We start from the raw sequence: 7,034 nt of genomic DNA on the forward strand, positions 1-7,034 counted from the left end.
TTTCTCAAACAATTTAAAAAATATTATTCTCACAGTAATAAAGTCTCCATTTGAGAAACCAGTGTTCACATTTGGATTTGGATTCAGTGTTTACACATAAAATGTTTGTCTTTCATCGACATGATCTGTAAAATGCAGAGATGTAAATTTGATTTATTCATTCGTCAAGTGCCTGGGGGCTCAAGTCTGGTCCTGCAGAACCCCTGTAAAGCTTATTTTACATGTCTCCTTGCTTTAACACACCTGAATCTAATAATAAAATCCTCATACAGCTCTAGAGAAAGTCTGATAACCATGGTGGGATATGGTGGGAGCATCTAAAATTTCCTGGATAGGGGCGCTGAAGCCCTTAGGGGTACTTAAATGCATCACAAAGGGGTACAAAGAAATATTGACAATTTCATTTCTAACAGTATAGGACAATTTTCTTATATGCACACAGACACCTTATCCATCAATAATGAATTTTGGTAGATTTTAAAATACACTAAAAGGGAAAGCCCACAAAATAATCAGAAACAGTCAAATCAAAGGTTATTGTTGGAATAGACAAAGGAAAGGGTTTAGACAAACCTGCTGACATATATAAATAATGCATAACATGAACTAAGGCATACTCGCATTATAAATAAATAAGGGGTAAAAAAAAATAAAAGTTTGGAAACTGCTCTAAAGCAGTGATTCTCAACTGGTAGGTCGGGACCCAGAAGTGGGTCGCGGACAGATGTTCAAAAATAATAAATAAATAAATACTTAATGTCTCTCATGTTGGAATTTTATTTATTTTATTTTGAAAGAAACTATTCTTTTGACAGGCATGCTGTGAAATGCATGTTGCACAGGAAAATATATAGATTTATGTTTTAAAAAAGATTATATATGTGTGTTTTCAACAGCTATTTTTGAAAAACTAAGGTTGATTGAATTCTAAAAAAAAAAAATGAGTCGTGATTTAATGACTGTGGCAAATGTGGGTCCCAGAGTGAGACCAGGTGAGAACCCCTCCTCTAAAAGACCAGACTTTGGCACCGAAACATTGCGAATGCGACTTTCTAGCATTTTCTACAAGTGAAATATTACTAGTAGTTATTATTTTTATTTATTTGTTAGTTTTTTTGGAGAGGACAGTGCACTGCACATTAATCAACACCAGTTCAATACTTTGTGTAAATGTGCCAGATTTATCCATGAGCTACTTTCCATCCGTAGTCCTCATACATTTAAGGCAATGAAAAAAAAAGAAACCGAAGCAATTTCTCATTGAAAAAAGCTAGTATAATTATTATAATTATTGGCTATGTGCATTCCATACATAAATCAGTAAACATATTTTCTGAAAGATTCAGGTATGAGAATAATTACCACTAAATTAGACTTTTGTGCCAAGAGTTGTTTGAACAAGTATTGATTTTTAACAAGAAATAAAAATTAGATTTTTTTTTTTTTTTTTTTTTTTTTAACTGTTTTGATTTTCAGGACTGAGCAGCTCTGCCAAATGCAACAAATTAAAATGGAGGGAAAAAAAACCTGAGCAAACAGAGAAATAACAGGGATTTGAAGGAGCAGTTAACCCCATGAAGGACTACAGGGCATGTGTTGACAACTTCTTCAGCAATCTTGTGAGCATCATGTTAATGTTGCCTTCAGGGTTCGGGCTCGTACCTGCAACAGCAACCAGCTGACAGGCCGACATCGTTTCCTCACCTTTACTTTGGTTTGATTGACAACTTTGTGTAGAAAGTGAGAGAAACTCCATTAATCCTGGGGAGCAGTACAGGCCTGAGGACGTTGATTACATCTAATGGCTCCGTCTTTGCATCTCTTGTTCAACACCGTAACCTTTCGTTTGAAAGACTATCCGGTTACCGCTGCGGGACAGAGCAGTTCTATCTTCTCTTGTCAATATGATGAGCTGAAAATGAGCTCTTCACTTTCAAACTTGTCGCCCTTGGAGGAGATTGTCTACAAGATGTTGCTTTTGTATTTTTGGAGGGCCAAACCTCTGGGTTTGGCCCTTTTGTTTTTATTTTTAACGCCTCACAAAGGGTGAAAAATGAAAAATGGTTGTGTGATCTTGACTGGTTCAGAGATGGTCACACAATGAAGCTTTGTGGCATCAGCTAGTCGCTCATGGCTCAATAAAATGCTTTGATATGAGGAATAATGTGTGTGTGTGTCAACGACGGACAGAAAAGAAGAAAGGAGAAGAGATGAAAGGGTCACGTTTAATGTCGCCACTGAATTTTGGAGCTGCCCGGTGAAGGCCTGAGCTTTTTGTTTGGAAAAATCAGGTTTGTTCTGTTCACAATTGAAGCCGGCACCACATGTAGCAGCTGTTATGTGCACAGTGGCAGGGCATTAAATGTAATAATTACACATCTGAAGATGAAAGGCTTCATAGCCAATGCGCTACCTTTGAGATGTTTAATTATGGATTTGAATGAGTGGTTAGAGTTTTAAGCTGTGGGTAAACTGTGAAATTTGAAAAGAGAAATGCTTTGTACATATCCATTACATTAGCCTTTTCGGAGTGATTTTTACATATGAAGCTAATTCTTTTTAATTTTTTATTTTTATAGTTTAAATAACATTTTTGGTTTAACCCATTTAGTTTTCTCTGAAAGAACATTCATTACCTCTGCCAAGGAGGTTATGGTTTTGGCCACGTTATTTATCTTTATTCATTCATTTGTTTGTTTGTGAACAGTCTAACTCAAAAACCTATTGACAGATTTTAATGACATTTTCAGGAAAATATCTGAAATGGGATAAGGAGCAAGAGATTAGATTTTGGGGATGATCACTGATCAACATAATGATTCTGGATCAGTTTGAAAAATCAATGAATCCCCATGTTCAACCTGGTTCTACAACACCTCCTGCTGGTGACCTTACGCATTACATGCTCTCGTCATTGGAAAAAAAAAACACGTAAACACAAAGAGAACATGCAAACTCTATTCAAATGTGACCTAAAGAAGACATTCTTGTTCCATGACTCTTGGCGATTCTAGGGATAAACTTACATTTATTTACTGTTGTTGTCTTTATTTTTGAAGTTCAGCTTCACAAATCATCTTTCGACCTATTTCTATGACATTGCAGTGATTTTAGTGACATTTGTTTCTGCCAGAGTTGTAGGTCTACAAAGTCTATTTAATGAGTAGCCTGTCCCTCTGATTAAAAATCTTCATTATTTCTGCGTTTCTGTAGTTTTCAATATTTCAGAGATAACTTAAATTGAACACTTGAAATGACAATTAATGTTGAAACTAAAAAAAAAAAAAAAGCCACCAATATTCTTGAGCATCTCTGATTGAGCATGTTTAAACTGAAAGCAGAGATCAGGCACAGACAGCAGTGGTACATATCATCATTAGTAGACAGTAAATATCTGTATTTAAGTGAGGCAAATGAGACGAATGGACAAATGGAGAAAAGTACAGCATTCATCAGAGGCCAAAGAGTCAAGTGAAAGGGTGGAGGGAAGAGGAAACCCGAGAAGAGCCAGTCCAAACCTGGAATCCAGTGCTGTGGCATCCACTGGAGCCAAACCTCATTCTGGAAGTTTGGAAAGCAAAGCAGAGTGACAGCATTTCCTGCATCCATTTAGAGTCCCACAATATGGAAAACATTTAAGCCTCTTCATAAAAAAAGAAGAAACTGGCCCCTCACTGGCTGCATGATGATTTCTTGAGTCATATTTAAGCTCATATAGCTTTTGTAAAGGAAACCTTTTATCTTCATACAAAAACAAAATGGGGGATGTTTGGTTAGGTTCTTGATTGTGTGGTCTCAGGGTAAAAACTGTTTGTTGAATAATGTTTTCTATGTAAGTGGTTCAACATCCTTTGTGTCTTTGGGAATATGTGGCTGCAATTGTCTGGTGGTGGCTCCAAGCTATAAGGACAACCAGCCATGTTATTTACCCAAACCGCCATTGAACCCCCATAGAGTTATGCATTTCTATTGTTTTCAAAACTGCAACAACAGGCATTTTTAAATGAAATCAAGGGAAACATGGAACTTTTTCCATTTTATAAAATATATATACCTCAGGCTTATCGTTAACTCTGCCAAGGAGGTGATATTTTCACTGGCGTTTATCTGTTTGTTTATTTGTTTGACTGTTTGCACGATTACGTCAAAAGTACTTTGCAGATTTTGACAGAATTTTAACCAAAGATAGACCTCACCCCAATTTTAAAAGGGTATTGGAGCAATATACTGATTCTGGACCAATTTGAAGAACTGAAAAATCTTTATCTATCATTATTGGCAACATTTCAAAAATGCATATGTTGGTTTTTAATTGACTGATCTTTGTGAAATCTGTCTCAGTTATGCTTGGTTGGTTCCTCAATTGCACCACAGAGTTTCATCCAGATCGGATCCGAATTGCATATTTAATCGCAATTTTTTTGAAAAATGGGGTTTATTAATGGGAATGGAAATTTCTTTTTAGCCTTTAAAGTGTGAATGATTATGGTACGATGATCAGGATCACTGATCCTGATAGCAAAGAGATTTGGTGATTGGCATAAGTTTCTTTTTTCTCTATTTGTATCACTTAATCCTGTACAGCAGGGATTTGGGCCTGATCTGTATCTCAGTAATCACCCCTGTGTTTCTCCATTTATCCAAAAGTGTCCAAATTTGTTCCAAGGGCTTCAATTCTCCTCATTTTGGATTTAGTCGATATTGTTATTTGTTTGATTGCTTCGTTAATAACAAGATTATAACATCAAGCTCTTTTCAGTTTTGTTCCGCTTCTCATATCAGAGACGTTTGAAAGTGTGTTACCGTTGTGAAATGGTTTGGGGGGAGGCCTTGAGGAGACTGAAGGGGTTAAATGGGAGCTAGAGAGTTGGCTTATTTTCAAGAGGCGAGCAGCTTCAGGCGGTACAGGTCTCGGCTCACAGCCGCTAAAAGAGGAGGCCGTCTCCAGTGCACCCCCCTTCTGTGTCTCTGTCTCCATATAATTACACCATGGCTGACAGACGTGGTGCTTAAAGTAGCAAAACAAAGACTCTGGAAAATAAACAGCACCACAGTTATTCATTGAAAGGGGGAAGCCTTGCATGTATACGCCACTCTTTTTTTTTTCATTCTAACAGTTTATTGGAGAGAAAGATCAGGTTAAAGTGAAAGCAACACTGTGTTCTTGGAAACCATAAAAAGCACACGCATCCACAGTTACTCATTAACATGTAGAAACTGTCGACATGGAGTTACACCAGAACCGTTTTTTTGTCGTTTTATTTCTTATGACAACAAGGAATTGACTTCATGTTTTATGGTTTTATTGGGGGTCATGAATGGATCTGTTAGAGACAGTGCGTGCTGATGTATGTGGAATTGAACTCAATTTGAAGCACTTTTACCCACAACTAATATGGAGGGAACATTTAATTTTAAGTGATTTTGTGGCATTGATGGGAAATAATGATGTGCATCCCCCATTTCTGAACCTCGTTGTATACCCATCACATTGCTCACATTGCGTACACACCATTTACACTGATGTCCACCTCATACTCATTCTTATACTACTCACACAGTTTAGCACCAGGTGTTTCCATGCAGGCAGACCTGCTAATACTGTATCATGTTTTTCTGCAGCCTGTGCCTTCTCCCTTCTCTCTCTTTCTGTTTCAGGTGTCGTGAAGCTGGAGCTGGCAGATCCTGATCAATGGTTCACGGCTTAACTAGTCTGGGACACGCTGATGTTCTATCTCTCCATCCTGTTCTGTTCTTCCTCCTGTCCACTAACTCCAACTAGTCGACGCAGATGGCTGCCACATCTGAACCTGGCTCTAACAGAGATTTCTTCTTGTTTTTAAAAAAAAACACTATGGGATATATGCCCCCTGCGTCTAGAAGTCCTTTCTCATTAAGCCAGTCTGATTGGCCGATGAAAGATGTATTCATCCGCCGCCACTAGTCCAACCCAGAGAATACATTGGCAATCTGTAAGCACCTCTTCTCGCTCTGCCAGCAAGAAGGGTTGTCTTTGTGAGACGTCTCATTCATATTACTCAGAGAACTGGGGTTATGTAAATAACCTATAGTTCTCTTTTATAACATTTGTTTCGTCTCACTATGGGATGTGGTTGCTCCCTTATTGCAGAAAATCTTATCGCACGCCACACCTGCCTGCAGGGCAAGCCCTGCATCGATCAGGACAGGAGAACCGCCCGTGCCACACATGGAGCGGAAACATCCAGTCAATAAAACCAGACAAAAGTGAGGGGCGAGGACCAACTCGCTGCCGCACAAATATCCTGAACAGACATTTCCCTGAACAAGGCCCAGGAGGTGGCTAAACCCTGAGTCGAATGAGCACGCAAGCCACAGGGGGCTGCAAACCTTGACTCGAAAAAGCCAAAGCAATCGCTTCCACCACCCAGCGTGACAGACGTTGCTTAGTAACAGGCTTTCCCCTATGGGGCGGGGCCCAGGAGACAAAGAGCTGATCGCTCCTCTCTAAGTTCCGATTCTGTCAAATCCATATACGCACGCACAGGGTGTACAGGACACAACAGATGAGGCCTCTGCTCACCCTGTGAGGCAGAGAAAGCTGCAACATCAATAGGAGAACACGAACACAGCACTGTCAACACAAATGCCGGGTTGAGCTTCAGCACCATCCTAGCGTCGCCAGGGAAGATTTGAGCACATGACGGATGCACTGACATCTCATGGATGTCACTGACACGTTTGGCCGAAGCCAAAGCCAGCAGCAACACCGCCTTTAATAATACAAACTTCAAGTTTGCGTGTCCCAACAGCTGAAAAGGTAGGTGCTTAAGTCCCTCGAGGACCACAGCCAAATCACACGGCGGCACAGCGGCCTGGACACAGGGAGGAGCCTGAAGCCCCTTTCATAAAGCGAATGATCAGCGGATGCTGGTTTGCTGTTTCATCCCCAAAGCCCACATGACAGGTACAATAGCCGCCAGATAGACTTTCACCGTAGACAAACCCCTCCGTTTGTCAATCAGCTCCTGCAGGATTGACAGGATCACCCCCAC

This window comes from Gouania willdenowi, chromosome 3 (genome assembly GCF_900634775.1).
Source record: "Gouania willdenowi chromosome 3, fGouWil2.1, whole genome shotgun sequence".
NCBI lineage: Eukaryota > Metazoa > Chordata > Actinopteri > Blenniiformes > Gobiesocidae > Gouania > Gouania willdenowi.